At 41.8% G+C, this 17,426-nt stretch overlaps 1 protein-coding gene across 1 annotated transcript in view; it reads left to right on the top strand.

Moving 5' to 3' along the window:
- MOB3B (MOB kinase activator 3B) overlaps positions 1 to 17,426 on the top strand; it is a gene marked incomplete at its 3' end in the record, with an annotated part of 182,655 nt that overhangs the window by 69,358 nt on the left and 95,871 nt on the right.

Genomic DNA, 17,426 nt, shown 5'->3' with positions numbered 1-17,426 from the left:
TCATGGATGTGCTTGGCATGTTTCAGGGTAAATGGGCTGAGGATTTGAACTGTGGCTACCATGTGAGATCTGGCTTCTCTTGAGCAGCATATTACCACTGTGCCATGGAGTTGGGCCAGGATATGTTTTTAAGGAATTCCCTGTCCTGAAGAAGTGACAGATATATGTATGAGTATGTTCAAGAAAGCATTCTGTTAAGGGCAAGAAATAAAGCTAATTCTCATTTCAGACTTACCTTTTGTCTGGTGCCCTGTCTAATTCTTTAATTGGTATTTTAATCTGTTCTGTTACTATTAACAGAAATAATAACCATGTCTGAGTAATTTGGTGGCATGGTGGTTAAGGTGTCAGACTCCCACATGGTCAACCACAGTTGGAGTTCCAGATCCTGTGGTTTGAAAAAATCACACCAGGCACATGGGTGTGCATGCCCAAAATCCAAAAAGGAGAATGGAGGAGAAGGGAGTATGAAGTGGCCATCCTTCTCGGGGGGTGATTTCTCCCTTTCCGTTTCTCTCTTTCTCTCCACCGAGCACAAACACCCTATGACAAAAACCTAAAAGGAAAAAAGAAGAATAGAGATTTATTTAGCTCACAGATTTGGAGTTTTTAGGTCGAGGGGACATGAGACCTTCTTGCTGGTGGGGATTCTCTGCTGAGTCGAGGTTGCGCTTGACATCATGTGATGAGATAAGAAAAGAACATGTGTTTCTATGTCTGGGTCCATGTGTCTGTCCCATTCTCTGTCCTTATAAATGCATCAAGATTCAATCATGGAGTCCTACCCTGATGACCTTAATCCTAATTACCTTTCAGAATCCCCACCTTTTAAGCCCATAAATTGCACTAAGTTTTAACCCTGTTAATCCTGTCGTAACTAGATTTTACCAGATGAATTTTGAGTGGACACACTGAAAACACTTGGATAGTAATTTAACTCTCATGACAATACTGTGAGATAGATAATTGTACTACCTCCATTTTAAACAAGAGGAAAATAAAGTTTAGTGACATTATATAATAAATTCAAGAGCCCAAAGCTCTGAAAATGCTAGACCTGGCAGTCAAACACAGGAACTCTGAGCTTAGACTCATTACTTAACCACCAGTTTATACACTATGGGGACCAACAGACACAAAACAAAGGGAGTGACTAATTGGCCAGTCCTTCCATATGGATTGTAACTAGTGGACCAGTCAGGGGAAGGACCATGCCCTACATCTCTAGTATGATTGAGATTAGGCTTCCTTCTCCACTAGGACTTCTTCTGTCCTTTCTATGGTTAGAAATTTGGCTCTTCACATAACCACATTTCTGTCTTGGTTATTCTCAGTAAGTGACATTTGGCCCATGGTCCCTTGGATACGCCCAGCCAAATATGTCAGGCTCCTGACTCTGGGAGTTCTTAAACTTTGCAGTGTATCAGAGTCCTTACATCCCAAGTGAGGGGTGGGACTGAAGAGTTTACATTTTCATCATGCTCTCCAGGTGATCTTGGTCTTCTTGCTATTTCTGGAGGTGTCCAGGAGACCTGAGGGACCTCAACAGTTGATGGGTATATGGTCCAGGGTCAGTAGGGACTATCTATTTTTTTCTTCAGCAGCTACATGTTCTACTGGAGACCCCAGAGCTCAAGGGAAGAAAAGGGAAAAAGAAAAAGAATGAGTGGGAGGTGATGCCGGAGGTGGGATACAGAACTCAAGAATAGCAAGTCAAATCCATAAATGTTTGCTGAGAAGCAAGGGCTCAAAATGAGCATAAAAGGATGAGCAGAAACAAAGCCAGATTAGAGAAGGGTCAGGAGAGAGGGGAAGGGGTGGACTGAACACCCAAGCAGCAGCTTGTGTCTGAAGCCTGCTTTGATGGACCGGCAAGGATTGGCAGATGGATGGGAGGGCCCTAAGGGGATGAAGCATGAGAATAATAAGTGATTCAGGCTGTTTGGGTACAGATGCAGAGCTATGGAATAAAGGAGAGACCAAAGAATGGCTTCCTGACAGTAGGTCAGGAGAGATTGCCTGGGAGCTGGAGACTCATGGCAGAGGACAGGGAGAGGAAAGGATAGGAGCAGAGGTTCAGTCACTGACAAGTACAGGTTCCTTCAGGGGTCTGGTGATTTGTCATTACTGAAGCCAAATCTGAGGGTTCTTAGGTGTAATGGTTCTGGGGAAGGGGCAGACTCCCCTATTTCAACCACAGAAGAGAAGGTTTTGTTTGTTTGTTTTTAATCTATTTCTTTATCATTGGAGTACAGTATAAGACTTCATTTGGGAGAGGAAAGGAACAATGTTGCTAAGAAAAATTTCTTAAAAACCAGTCCACGGGCCATACAGTGATACAGCAGTAAAACACAATGCTCTGTAAGGAAATTCCACATATGAAGGTTCCTGTTCCAGTCCAGAGACCTCCCTGAGTATGCCAGATTTGCAGGTGCCTATAACCTGGGGTTGGCTGAAGGCTGGGGATGGATTGTGGCATCCACACTCTATTGGAGTTGCTTATCTCTCTGTCTCTCTCTAACTCTCTTACTCATGGAACAAATGAATAAATTTAAAAAGAAGAGTTAATAAATATTATCGAATATATGTGGTTCCTGGCCAACCTGAATATGTTGGGTTCAGTTTTATACACCTGAATTTTATTTTTTTTGGGGGGGAGAGGTTTTTAGCTATAGGGCGCATGCGCTCAACAGATAGACAGGGAGAGACAGAGAGACAGAAAGCAAGAAATCACCCCCCAGGGGGGATGGTCACGCCGCAATCCCTTCTCCTCCATTCTCCTCTCAGGATCTTGGGCATGCACGCACACGTACCCGGCGTGAGTTTAAGCCACCGGGTCTGTGTCGAGCAACGGTCGACTACGTGGGAGTCCAGCGACATAGCCATTACGCTAACTGCTGGTCCCCAAAATGGCAGGTATTCAAAAAATCTCTGTCTGTTTGTCTGCCTAAGGAGATACTGGGTGGTTGGGAAAGTCATGATGCATTTTTGCATAGAAAAATACATCTTACTTTTCTGACGATCTGTTAGTTTTGTTGGGGGCAGTTTTGGATGACAGCTGAGTGTCAGGCTTGCTTAAGCATTTAAGAGATCCACTGCTTAAGTGGAAGGAACCCTGACAGCAAGGTCAAAGGTTTGTTTTCAGCTCCAGATCTCCTAACTGTGGACCTTTAAAAGTTCATTTTACTTTTCTGGGAATTAGGTTTTTGTCTTTAATAAATTAAAGAAGTTGAATTAAGTGCTTTTTCAAGAGTTCTTTCTGCTGTACAATCTTTTTTTAAGAATTATTTTAATTAACTTTATTAATTTATTTTATTTAACTTTATTTGTTTACTTAATTTGACCAGAGAGAGACAGTGTGAGGGAGAGAGAGAGGAAAAAAAGTGAGAAAGCAAGCTACCAGGTCTAGGATTGGTTCCTTTAACCATTATGCTATGATCAATTAAGGTCTATTTTTTAAACTTACATAATAAAGCACAGGTTTTTAGGACACAATGCAAAGGTCTTTATAAAGATCTGCAGTGAGTTTCTAGACATTCTTTTAAGGCTAGGCATGCTTCCAAAGGTGCTGACTTTTCACTGAATTCTGTAAAATGAAAATATGTGAGCTGTTTAGATTGGCCTAGAAAACAGCAGATCCAGTAGCTGCTGTTGATCTTTGGGTGAAGTATCTCTGTTTTCTGAAAAGATTTCTTTTGCTTATGTCTCTTCTTGATTATGGGAACACGGTCATCTCAGCAGGAGAAAGAATTGTTTATCTGTGTAGTAACTGCTACTTTTAGATGGTCTTTTAGATACTATTTAATCACAAAAACTTACTGAGTTCCTATTTGTGCTGGATCTTGTGTTAGGTGCTAGTGCAGCAGTGAGGCCTAGAGTGTGATCCTAGCCCTCAGAGACTGTTGGAGGGGTCAGGCACGTGAGCACAGAAAGGGGATAGAGTAAGGTCATGGGGTATCTGTTTAAGAGAGGTACACATGAGATACAGAAGTCACGGGACTGGGATGATTAGCCATTCCTTCTTCCTCCTTCCTTCCTTCCCTTACTCCTACTTTACCAGGTAATGCAAAAAGACATTTGAGGAAATTGAGGCTAGGCAAGTGAGAGGCCTTGTTTGGGTGAATGGAGTTTTTAGATTCCTCATGGAGCGCAATTCAGTCGTGTTCCTGGACAGTGGCCATGTATGGGAGCATGGGGCTGCTAGGCATAGAGCTCATTCTCGGTTATAGAGTGTTGAAAACACCCCCACCTCATAGTAGGTGAAGGATACGCTGTTCTGAATAGTCTCAGTCTTTGTGCCTTAACTGGGCAGTAACTAAGACCAGTGGCCCTGTGACTGAGTTGTCGCTCTTGTCTGGGAAGACTCTAAGAACATTCTTGGTGTGAAGGCATAGACCTTCTGCACTAAAGAAATCATGTCCTAAACATGTTCTCCTTGAATATTGACATCACAGTGGATCTCTGCTAAAAACCAAAACCAAACCAAAACACCAAAAAAATAGCTAACTTCGCATAGGCAAGCCAGACTGTACAACTTAATATTTGGTCTCAATGAGGGCCCCCAATTAAAAAATAAAAAACGTCCCTCTTCTCTAAATGAATTTTAAGAAGTTAATTGACACGACACAAACAACTATCAACTTCATTTCTTCTAAAAGCCAGACTGGAGGATGTAGCTTTAGATCTGTTAGCCAACTGGTCTGCTAATGCTCAACTCCAGACCTACCTACCCTTTCCCATGCAATGCTGGAGAAAGCAGGCCTCCGTCAGTCATCGGGACCGGAAACTGGGGAGGCTGGAAGCAGCACACTCCTGAAGGCAGGCACATCCGAGCAGGGAGAAGGATAAAGCTGAACTGCTGAGCAGGCCCAGCTTATTCGCAAATTTACTAATTAAATGAACTAGTCCCTCTACTTCCATGGGACAACATGGGTAAAAGGACAGAGAGACAAGTACTGTGCTTAAGGAATATTCTTCCTCATAAAAGCCAGGAGCGGAAAAATGCTGCCTCCCTCTAAAGTATTTCAAGATTTTGTACATTCTAGGGGTCTGGTGCTTAGGTCTTATGGGGAAAGAACAGACCAGGTTATAGTTGGGATCCCTTTTGATCATGAAACCTGATACTGTGAGAACTTGGAGTAATGAATTTAAACACTTGACACATGCTTGTGTTTACTTGCATTATCTCACATATCCCTAAAACATGCTGTGATACTGGTATTGGCACCTTCATTTAACCAGAGAAGAAACTGAAGCACGAAGAGATAGTGTTTTGCCTAGAAGATAACTATTCAATGTGCAGAACCTGGGTTCAAACCTGTCTTTCTGGCTTTAAAGGTAGAGCTTTTTCCAGTCCTTAGGGTAGAACGTTTGAAGTAACATATGGTTTGCAGTTACATATTTGACTCAATGCTACTTCAAACGTTTTTTTGTTTGTTTGTTTGTTTGTTTGTTTTTAAGTTATGAACGTATTTAGGAGGGTAGTGTGGATAGCATCATTAATTGTTCGTCTTAATTCTATCTCAGGGTTATCTGTTTGATCTACATAAGTTGAAAAGCTCTGAGGTAGATGGTTGTGTTTTCTTTTGAAAGTTTCTAGTCTTAAATCTCCAGGAGAATACCTGTTGTATTCTGATAATAGGAATAACTTTTTAAACAGTCTGTTATCAAAATGCAGAGATTATAGCTGGATTATGAACTAATGTATTGTGTTAAATGTAGGGTATTTTAAAATGTAATATGAGAAAATTTTATATGTCATTGTAAAACGTATTTGAGGGATTGGGGCAGGACATGTGGCATATAATTTGTCCTGATATATCCAAGTTCATGAAATAAACCATATTTCATAAGATCTTATTATCTGCAAAACAAATGGACCTCTCACAATATTAGGCTACATATGTTATAAATGTTGAGGGATATTGACTCATCATCCAATCACTGAGATTAATAATATTTCCTTTTGCCTGAAATTATTGATAGAAGTCCACCTAAGTTAAGCAAGAAGGAAGCATTTGATTAATTTCTTCCCTCCTATGAAGGGCTTCCACTGGCACCCTGCCCTGCACCACCCCCCACCCTCTGTGCTATCTCTTACTCATAAACACACATTTGCATTAAACTATATCATTTCTATTACTCATATCATTTCTTAGTGTTAAGTCAAGAGTTGTAGTTTCTTATCAGTCACTATGTCAATAACCACACAATTGTTTTCTATTTATGAAGGATTTTCAAAGTCAGTATTTCTCGTGTTTACAATAACTTTGAGAAGTAAGCACCATGTCTTTAAGGAACACAAAACAGAGGTTTATAAAGGGTGTCTTGTCCAAAGATATAGCCAGTTAAAAGTCATTGTCAGGATTTGAACCCAGGTCTTCTCACTCCAAAACACAAGGGTTTGAGAAATTTTGATCTATGTCTTCTAGAGTGACACATGACAATGTACATAGGGCCAGCTCTATGTCTCTCCCATGTCTTTCCCAACTCCATTAGATGTGCCCTAGAATTTTTCTAATCTCCCCCCACCCCCTGAACTTCCAGCTGTTTAAAGAGGAAATATAAAGTAGTCGTTAACAGATTAGGAGTCAGCTTGGCTACTTAGTGATTTTATGACATGGGACAGAGTGTTCAATCTTACCATGTCTCAATTTCTGTAAATGTAAAATAGGGGTAATAATACCTGTGAACAGAGTTGTGCAAATTAGAATAGAGTCCTCAATAAATGTTCGTTGTTATTATTACTGTTACATAATTAAGCTGAATAGAATTTTAAGCATCCTAAGATAGATTCTGGGTAGATGGTTGGTCTCTCAGGAACCTGACTTTCTATTGAAATGTCCATATCATGATTCAAATGATGAAGATGATAATAGCACCAACTGCTTTATTCAGTATCTACTACATGCTGCACATTTTACATATACTGTCTTGAATTCTCAAAGCAGCCCTGCAGCAGCTGTGCCACTGAGATATACTGCCTCTAAATCTCGCCTGTGATTGGTACCAACTTTACCCTTCCCTGCCCCAAGCTTAAAATTGTACTCTTTGGAAAGTTAGAAGGAAATTTAGAAGGACATTTTCCAATTTCCAGTCTTCTAGCCTGTTTTGTGTTCTCTACCCTACCACCCCCTTCAAAGATCTCTTGCAGTAGTTCTAGATGTCACGCATAAGCTCCCATAGTGCCAGGGATAAAAATTGTCCAGGCTCTGAGACTCAAATACGTCATTTTAAAAAAAATTCACTTAGCATAGATAAGAGTAATTAAGTCTGTTGACAGTTGCAGGAACCAGTTTCCTTGAATTTGAACACTATTTCTTTTTTTTTTTTTTTTTTCTTTTGAGAGAGAGATTTTTGCTATTGTGTGTGCTCACTAGAGAGATAGGGAGACAGAAAGCAAGAAATCACCCCCCGGGGGGGGGGATGACCATGCTGCAATCCTTTCTCCATTCTCCTGTAGAGATCTCTGACACAAACACACAAGAGCCCAGCATGAGTTTGAAGCTGCCAGGTTGGGTTGAACAGTGGTTGGCCATGTGGAAGTCTAGTGCCTTAACCATTGTGCCACCTACTGGTCTCAAAACACTTTTAAAGAAAGACTTTTTGAAAAAGAATTAAAGAAATGATAACTGATAGTGATCTTTATCACAGTATTTGTGAAGGCTCTGAGTGACATCACATCTGCTGGTATACACCTGTTAAAAGAAAAATAAACCAGCCGATTTAATAGAGTTTTAACAGAGCAAATCTTAACAAGATTTAAATCGGTCAGTTGTCCTCGGACTTCTGGACAACTCCAGCCAGCCTCATGGTTAACTTGGCATTTAAGTCTGCAGAACAGGAAAGTATCCTAAAAAAAGTAAGTGAGGGAGTGAGGTAGAGAAATCGTTGGTTACATTCTAAAGTTTGTCGGGGTTTAAAAGGTGGGATTCATCCTGTGATTGACTGAAGCCTAGCTGCTATGATTGGCTGTAACCTAGCAAGGAGCTCAGAACAACAGCCTAACATGTACAATTTCGGCTTATCCATAGGTATTAAAATGTGGAGTACCGTGGCTGTCTTAGGCCAAAATAGTTTAGCATACCTGTGCTTTAAAAAGTAAAAATACTCATTTTTAAAATTTCAGTTATTATACCAGCTATACCGGTAGATCTCTCCCTGTCTGCAATTCTCCTAGCTTCACCTGACTTAGGTATTGTGTTCTCATATTATGTCTTTTTGGTTTGTTTTTAACCACAAAAATAAGTATTTTCTAGCTTGTTCAAAGTTTTGGAAATAATGTAACAATGCTAAGTGACTTGGTAAAGTATCTTTTTTTCAACTTTTAAAGAAAAGTATTATTTATTTAATTGCATTTATTATTATTAGTTTGCTATAGTGCACATGCATTCACTAGAGAGATACACACAGAGAAAGAGAGAGAGAGAGAGAGAGAAGGAAAGTGAGAAAGCAAGTGGCCAGGTCAGGGACTCAAACTGTGGTGGCTCATGTGGGAGTCCAGTGCCCCACCATGCCACCTGCCGGCCCCTCTGTTTTTTCTTTTTTTTTAAAAAAAGGCAAGGGACCAGCAGTTAGCTTAATGGCTATGTCGCTGGACTCCCATGTAGTCGACTGCAGTTCGCGTCCCGGACCCAGTGGCTTAAAATCATGCCGGGCGCATGTGCGTGCGCACCCAGGACCCCGAGAGGAGAATGGAGGAGAAGGGATTGCAGCGTGGCCATCCCCCTTGGGGGGTGATTTCTCGCTTTCTGTCTCTCTGTCTGTCTCTGTCTGTCTGGCAAGCGCATGCGCCCTGTAGCAAAAACCTCTCCAAAAAAAAAATGACAAAATATTAAGATGTCTTTCATAAAGATTTTTATTTGTTTTTAATTTGCTATAGAGTACGTATACTCACTTGAGAAAGACAGAGAAAAAGAGAGAGAGAGAAAGAGAGAAAGCACCCCTCAGTGGGGATGGCCACACCACAAATTCCTTCTCCATTCTCCTCTTGCGAGTTTGGGCACACAGGCACATGCGCTTAGCGTGTTTTTCAAGCAACCAGGTCTGGGGTTTGACCTGTGCAATTGGCCATGTGGGATCCAGCTCCCTTAACCACCACACCATCAACTGCCTTCAAGAGTAATCTTTTATCTTGTAATAATCTTAGCTTCTCTGTTTATCTTTAAAACTGTGGTAAGTTAAATCGATCTTATCCAAGATGGACCAAAGATTTTCCATGTTCCATCTTTATCATTGTTGGAAATCCAAGCCAGTTTATACTGATATCTGGAAGGCCTTTGTTCACTCCTAGAGTATGTGCATTCACATGTGAGAATAAGAGAGCAGTGGCGTCCTCCAGTCCGTCGGATCTTGGAAACTCACGCACACATGCATGCTCAGCCAGTGACTCAAACTGTAGTCAGTGTGTCGGATCTCTCTTCTCGTAAACAGTGCATCTCCATTCTGCCATAGAGCTGGCCCAGGAGGCCTTTATTTAACTTTCATTTTATTTAATAAAACTTTTTTTAAAAAAGTCTTTTTTCCCCCCACGGCTGTATGTGGTATATTCAACCACGTCAAATAAATCTCACACTTTCCTTTTCTTCCACCCTTCCCATTCTTTGCCACCACTGAGTGTCCTCTTGTGATTCTGAAATGGTGAATCATTGTGTTTTGCAGAAAACACCTGTGCACTGATCCATGGCAGCTGTGGCTGCTGCGCTGGCAGTATGTAAGGTTGCATGTGATGTTTTCATTTTCGGAGTCTTTATTCATACTCTGAATGCTAGAATGTCCACAATGATGACTAAATAAGTAAGCAAGTAAAAGTGTAAGAATGCAACTTGAATGAGCATGGAAGAGCTGGGAAAGTGTAGGGCATGCTTAGGCCCAAAAGTCCACTTGCAGCTATGTGACAGATTTCTGCAGAGCCGCACCTATCCATACTGACTTCATCTGCAGCAAGAGCTCCTGGGCTATGCCAGCCATGAAGAGAAAAGTAGGGTGGGAGGATGAGAAATTCGACCTGCCGCTCTTCAGTTCCGAAGGGTTAGAATTTTAGATAACGTAAAGAAAAGGGGCAGCCCATTTGAAGGCGAAATTAGATGGATTTTTTTAGGAGGCAGGCATGTAACTTCAGAGTAGACCTGTAGCTGGTAACACCCAACCTCAGTGAGCTGGCAGTGAGCTTATAGGCTGAGGTAGAATCCTCAAATAACTAAAGATAGGAGGTTCGATTTGGCTTCACATTTGTGGTTTCACCTTAATGCAGAGCATTTTCATTCACTGTCATTCATCTGTTCAGCACACGTTCAGTGAAGTCAGCTCTGTGCCAGGCACCATAGTCCCTGGGGCCTCAGCAATGAATGACACTGTACCTCCTTCTGGTGGAGTGTCTTTGGGGCATTTCCTTATGGCCTTCCTGTAGTGAATCTCCCTTAAAATTCTCCTCTCCCCCACTGGTATCAAATTTTTTTTTTTTTGAGAGATTTTCGCTATAGGGCACGTGCGCTCGCCAGACAGACAGAGAGAGACATAGAGACAGAAAGCGAGAAATCACCCCCCAGGGGGGATGGTCACGCCGCAATCCCTTCTCCTCCATTCTCCTCTTGGGATCATGGGCACGCACGCACACGCGCCCGGCGTGAGTTTTAAGCCACCGGGTCCGGTACGCGAACCGCGGTCGACTACGTGGGAATCCAGCGACATAGCCATTACGCTAACTGCTGGTTCCCCTGGTATCAAATTTTTGCCCTCTTCTTCCTGTCCCCTTCACCCTTCTGTACCATTAAGGTCTCTCAGAGGTGATCATTGCCAGAGAAGATGGATCTTTTGAAGAGTGGGGTAGAGTTGTTTCATTTCTTCCTTCCTGGCAAGGATGCTTTGATTTTTCAATTAATGAGGCAGAAGACATCAATAGAAAAAGAAAAATAAGAATTTTTCTTGCCAGCATTGCTTAGTTACCTTGTCAACATTCCCTTGCAGCCCAGCCGAATTGTCTCTGCATATTTTTATAGTGCACATGTTTTATTGCTATAATTGATCTATTAAGCAGAAAATATGAAGAACACATGGAGCTCCTGTCAGTTTTATGCTATTTATTTGGATTTCCATTTTTCTCTTTCTAAGGACCTCTTTGCTGTCATTTTCATTCCTAATCTCTGTAATACTCTGAAAAAACCATAGGAGAATCCATGCTGGTGCATTGAACTTTGCAGCTTATAAAACAAGAAGTCAATAATGTCAAAACTAGACACAAATTGTGGATTCTTCATAGACAGGAGCCAAATTTTAATTAATGATGTATCCTTAGTGCCTAGCTCTGTATCTGGTACATAAAAGATTTTTAGTAAATCTTTGTGGGTTGAATGATCAATTGGCTTCCACTATTTATTAAGAATCAGCATTGTAATGGGTGTTATTCATAACAGAATTTGCTTACAATTTTTGTTTAGGGGATGAAACTTAAGACTTGTTCTTTTTCTTCTGGAGACTGGACAAGAACAGAGAAAAAACATTGTGGTGTTGCTAGTGCTACATTTTATTCAGCCAAAGCTTTCCCCCAGGAGGCTATAGCAGCAGTGGCCGCTCTCCATCTGGCATTTAGGAGAAGGTATTCACTGGGGACCTCCTAAGCACTGGCTACTGTGCTATCCAAATCAATCCAGATCAAAAGGCCTAGTCACTGTTACCATCTGTCAAGGTGATTGTATTCAAAACAGTGAGTCTCTCTTCATTCTTTTCTCAAACACAGACTCATCTGAAGACTCTGTTTATGAAGCATACAGTGAATTCAACAAATGGAGTTTCTTTCTTTCTTTACTTAACCAGCAAGTCATTCCTTCAACTCTGTACTTCTCAAAGCATATACTTCTCCTGAGACTTTGTTAAAATGCAGATTTAGATATGCGAGATCAAGGATGAAGCTTAAGAGTTTGTATTTCTTTTTTTTGGAGAGGTTTTTGCTGTAGGGTGTGTGCGCTTGCCAGAAAGACACAGAGAGACAGAGAGACAGAAAGTGAGAAATCACCCTCCTCGGGGGGAGGGGAGAGATGGCCATGCTGCAATCCCTTCTCCTCCATTCTCCTCCGGTATCTTGGGCACACACACACACACATGCCTGGCATGAGTTTAAGCCACCAGGTCCGGGACTCGAACTGCAGTCGACTCATGAGAGTCCAGCAAAATAGCCATTATGCCAACTGCTAGTCTGAGAGCTTGTATTTCTAATAAGCTCCATTAGTTACGTTAACCCTTGATATTTGGTCATTTATGGACCAGTAGTTTTGGCACTGGTGGGAGGTTGTTAGACATGCAGACTCTTAGTAGAATTGCAACCTGTATTTTAAAAAGATCTCCACATTAACATTTGAAAGCACTACCTTAGCCATTTAACAAGATGATATTATAAATTATGGGCAACAGTCCCAATGGGAATCTGGGTTGGAAAGTAAGACTAGGTGAATTTCCTATTTTCTTTTTCATTTCAGAATTCTTCTGTACCTGTAGCAATATTACATGGGGCAGCCAGTGGCACAGTGGTAAAATGCAAAGCTTGGCAAGGTGACCTACATGGAAAGGTTCTAGCTTTGTGTTCAGAGATCTTCCTGAGTACACCAAGCATAGGCAAGCCTATGATCTGGAGCTTGCTGAAGCTGGGGGCAGATCATGGCATCAGGACCTTATTGGAGGTCCTATTTCTTTCTCACTCTTTCTAGCTAATGAAAGCAGTAAATAAACTCTGGGTCAGCCCATGGCATGGTTGTTAAGATGGCTCGCTCCCACATGGCCAACTGTATAGTTTGAGTCCCAGACCCGATGACTTGAAAAAAAAAACACCAGGTGCATGTGTGAGCATGCTCAAAACCCCAAAAGGAGAGAGAAATGGTGGAGAAGGAGAAGGGATTGTAGCATGACCATTCCCCCAGGGAGATGCTTTTTCTCTTTTTCTGGTGACTGCATATGCCTTATAGCAAACAAACCAAAAAAGGAAAGAAAAAAAAAAAACCATATATATAGATAGATAGAGAGAGGGTATCTGACAATTAGGAAAAGACACAAACATGTGCATCTTTGTTTTCAGTGGCACGACAAATCTGTTATCATCCCTCTTGGACTGTCATTGTCTTTAAACATAGGGTCTCCTTACAACTTAGCCCTTCTCAGGAGATCTTCATTGTAGACAAAAAGTTTCAGGTAAAGAGACGTCCTCATTTCCAACCATGTCGGAATGATGAACAAGTGTGAACCAAACACTAGTAGATCGAAGTTTCTATTCCTCATCTGTAAAATAGAAAGAGTAATGCCACCTGTTCTAACTTCCTTTGTCGTCTTGTTGTAAACTATACATGTTCAGGAGCTTTGAAAACATAATAATGTTCACGAGATTTTAAAACAGACTTAGGGGGAAAGAAGTCACATACTTTTCAGAGCCAGAGAGATGGGTTCAAAATTTAGCCTTACCACCTACTAACTTCATGATTTCTGGCAAAAAGTTTCATCTAGTTGAAATTTTTATATAAAATGATCATAAAAACTTCCACCATATAAAGTGTGGTAAGGATTAGAATGCTAAAATAATATATTATGAACCTGGTGCATGGTAGAGTTTAATACAAAAGGACTAGAAGCAGCATTAAGGGGCTAGATCGAGAAATAACCTTCCAAAGGTGCCTTCTCCCTCAGCTAAGCCTCCTAAATTGAGGCAAATAGGGAGTGTAAGGGCCAACCCCATAGCACAATGGTTGAGAGAGTCAGATCCCACATGGCTGACCACAGTTCAAGTCCTGAACTGTAACTTAAAGAACACATACGACACATGTGCGTTTGTGACCCAAATCTGAATGGGATGGAGAGAAATGAGAAAACAGTATTGAGATGTGACCATGCCCCATGGGGGATGCTGTTTTTCTCCCTGGTTAGCACAAATGTACCTCTGCCAAAAAAGCAGGAAGGAAGGGGGGGGCGGGGAGAGAGAGAGAGAGAGAGAGAGAGAGAAAAGAAAGAAAAGAAAAGAGAAAGCTGGTTATTTTTCAATTTTTTTTAGATTTTTTTTTGTTTGTTTTTTTTTTTTGTTTGGTTGGTTTTTTTTTTTTTTTTTTTTTTTTTTATTGGGGGGCTGTCGCCAGACAGAGAGAGAGAGAATGAGCCAGAAAGCAAGAAATCACTCCCCAGGGGGGATGGCCATGCCGTAATCCCTTCTCCTCCATACTCTTCTCGGGATCTTGGGCATGCACGCACATGCTCCCAGCGTGAGTTTTAAGCCACCAGGTCTGGGACGCGAACCGCGGTCGACTACATGGGAGTCCAGCTACATAGCCATTACGCTAACTGCTGGTCCCAAGGCTGGTTATTTTTTTTGAAAGAATGCCCATCCAATTTGAGAGTCTGATATTTTTAAGTTTATTATTTAAAGTATCTCTAAAGAAAATCCTCAAACTTCAAATAAGTTTTGTTTTGTTTTGTTTTGTTTTTGAGAGGTTTTCACTATAGGGCGCGTGCGCTCGCCAGACAGACAGAGAGACATAGAGACAGAAAGCGAGAAACCACCCCCCAGGGGGCATGGCCACGCCGCAATCCCTTCTCCTCCATTCTCCTCTCGGGATCTTGGGCACGCACGCACACACGCCCAGCATGAGTTTTAAGCCATCGGGTCCGGGACGCGAACCGCGGTAGACTACATGGGAGTCCAGCGACATAGCCATTACGCTAACTGCTGGTTCCCCAAATAAGGTTTTTAGATGTATCACTTTGGGGACCAGCAGATGGTATACTGATTATGTTGTTGTACTCCCACATGGTTGACCACAGTTTGAGTCCCAGACCTGGTGGCTTGAAACACTGGGTGCATGTGCATGTGTGCCCAAAATCCTGAGAGGAGAATAGAGAAGAAGGGATTGCAGTGTGGCTATCGCCCCAGGGGGTGATTTCTTGCTTTCTGTCTCTATGTTTCTAGCAAATGCATGCCCCCTATAGCAAAAAATTTCTCTTTTTTTTAAAAAAAAGGTATATTACTTTGTGATGAAGGGATTTGCTGTAATTATTTTGTTTTATTCACATACTTTTATGATCCAACCAGGGATACCAGGCAGACTTGTTGATAGTGTCCATAAGAGCTTGGTACTGGTATAGAGGAAGGTGTCCACATTGGTGTCCTTGCAAGCACTCTCTCCAGGCCATAGGGAAATAGCACAATTAGTGGTGCTAAGGATCATGTAAGGTTAAGAAGGAAGGTTGCTCTGAAGCCTGATGGCACCTCATTTTCAGAATAGCAGAACAGCAAGGCTTACTGAAGACATGGGGAGCTGCTGTTGGGTTGTTGGTCCTTTACTCTCAGCAATTAAGCATTTGAGACATAGTCTATTGTCTCCTTTAAAAAGAGGAACAAAAAAGTCTCCACAATCTTTTATCTTCCCAATGTCTAGCTCATACTTTTATTTTGAAAATGATGTTTTTAGGTCCTCCATTTTTTGTAAACTTCTTTTCAGGCAGTTAAAGTCTTTGGGGAGATAGTCTTTTGAAAAAGAGATTGCCCCATTCTTTCCCTCCTAGAGTTTGCAGAGTTGATGTGTTGCTATCCTTGCAGGTGATAGTCCCAGGAACCCGGGAGTGATTTTATAGTCTTGGGCAGATGGTGCCATGTGGCCTGCTTTTCCATTGGGATCTCTTTATAGGGGGTATGTATGTTCAATACCATGTGAAAAGAGAGGGGAAAAAAAAAAAAAAAACCTCACAAGATGACATCTCAGTGAAAACCTATTAGGAAGAAGGTGGGGCTGGCAGACAGGAAGAGCAGAGGCAGAGGCTTCAGGGAGTCTGGGGAGGAGGCAGCCTGTCAGCCAGTCGTTTGTTGATCAGTTCTGAACAAAGAGCAATCTGTAAAAGGGAATCAGGATGTTTCCAGTGAATTTTTTTGCCCTAATAGCTTCAGGGTGAGTGCATTATCAAGCCATGTTTGATTGTGGAGTGGTAGAACCCTTTCCAGCTAGGGAGAAAGCAGTCTAGTGAGGTTGTGCTCTGAGTCCATTTTAACAGATTCTGTGATGGGTGGTTCTGAATCTGTGGCCACAGCTGTGGCCTCATTTTGTTAGGGCTTAACCTATGAATGGATCTTTTATCTCTTCTGTATTTAAGGCCACAGGATTCAGCCTTCACATTCAATCAATCTATACTAGTAATCTTGGTAATATGTGTATAGCAGCTCGGAGTAAAGGAAGCTTCATGAACTATCAAGAGGCTGAATAGCATCACTTTTTAGAATATAAGGCCACGTGGAAAGAGCATTTGCTAAGAGTCAACAAACTGGATTTCAGTCTCCACCATGCCTCCTGCTAGCAATGGAACCTTGTTAGGCAAGTTCTTGGGGATTTAGGGGGAATGATACCTGCTATAAATCTATTATGTATACTGTAAATCTATGAGCCTCATTGGATTTCTGTGAGGATTAAATGATAATGGAGAAAAGAGCCTTAAAGACTTCAAAGATGCACTTTCCAATTGGTAGCTACTACCTGCATGTGGCCATTTAAGTTTGAATTAATTAAAATTAAATAAAATATAAAACACAGATCATCAGTTATACTAGCCACACTTCAAGTCCCCAGTGGCCACCTTTGACTAGTGGGTACCACATTGGACAACAAAGATACATAATATTTGCTTTATCACAGAACGCTTTATTGGTTAGGTCTGCCTCAAAGTGCCGTCTGAGATATGGTATTATCAGGTATGTAAAAATGGCACACTGGAGGGATGACAGATGTCATACTTAGGGATCATTGGAAAGAAACAACCCACTCGAGTTAGCTGAAATTAAATAAGAGATTTAACTAATCCAGGAAAAGTAAATGGATCCCCAATGCAGGAAGCACCAGAAGGCTTCTAGAAAAATTGAAACAGGGGCCTAAAAGATTATCAGGAACTAAAGAAGCCACTCATCTCTTATATCTCTGTCTCATTTGTCTTCCTGTCCCTGTAGCAACTTGGGCCTTTGTCTTTGTTTTTCTGTATGTCAGTAGATGCTGCCTCCTCCACCACTTCCTCCTCCTTTTCCTTTTTCTTCTTCTTTTCCACACCCTGCTCATCCCCAGGCTCTGCAGACTGGCTTTCTCAACTACACTTCCTGTGGTCGAGATAGGACTCAGCCAGGGGACCAGCAGTTAGCGTAATGGCTATGTCGCTGGATTCCCATGTAGTCGACCGCAGTTCGCGTCCCAGACCCGGTGGCTTAAAACTCACGCCAGGTGTGTGTGCGTGCGTGCCCAAGATCCTGAGAGGAGAATGGAGGAGAAGGGATTGTGGCGTGGCCATCCCCCCTGGAGGGTGATTTCTCGCTTTCTGTCTCTCTGTCTCTGTCTGTCTGGTGAGCACGCGTGTCCTATAGCAAAATCCTCTCCAAAACAAAACAAAACAAAAAAGATAGGACTCAGCCAGACCCAGTTTTTATC

The sequence above is a fragment of the Tupaia chinensis genome, unplaced genomic scaffold (assembly GCF_000334495.1).
Source record: "Tupaia chinensis unplaced genomic scaffold, TupChi_1.0 Scaffold000093_1, whole genome shotgun sequence".
Lineage (NCBI taxonomy): Eukaryota > Metazoa > Chordata > Mammalia > Scandentia > Tupaiidae > Tupaia > Tupaia belangeri.
This window is presented reverse-complemented; position numbering and strand designations above follow the sequence as displayed.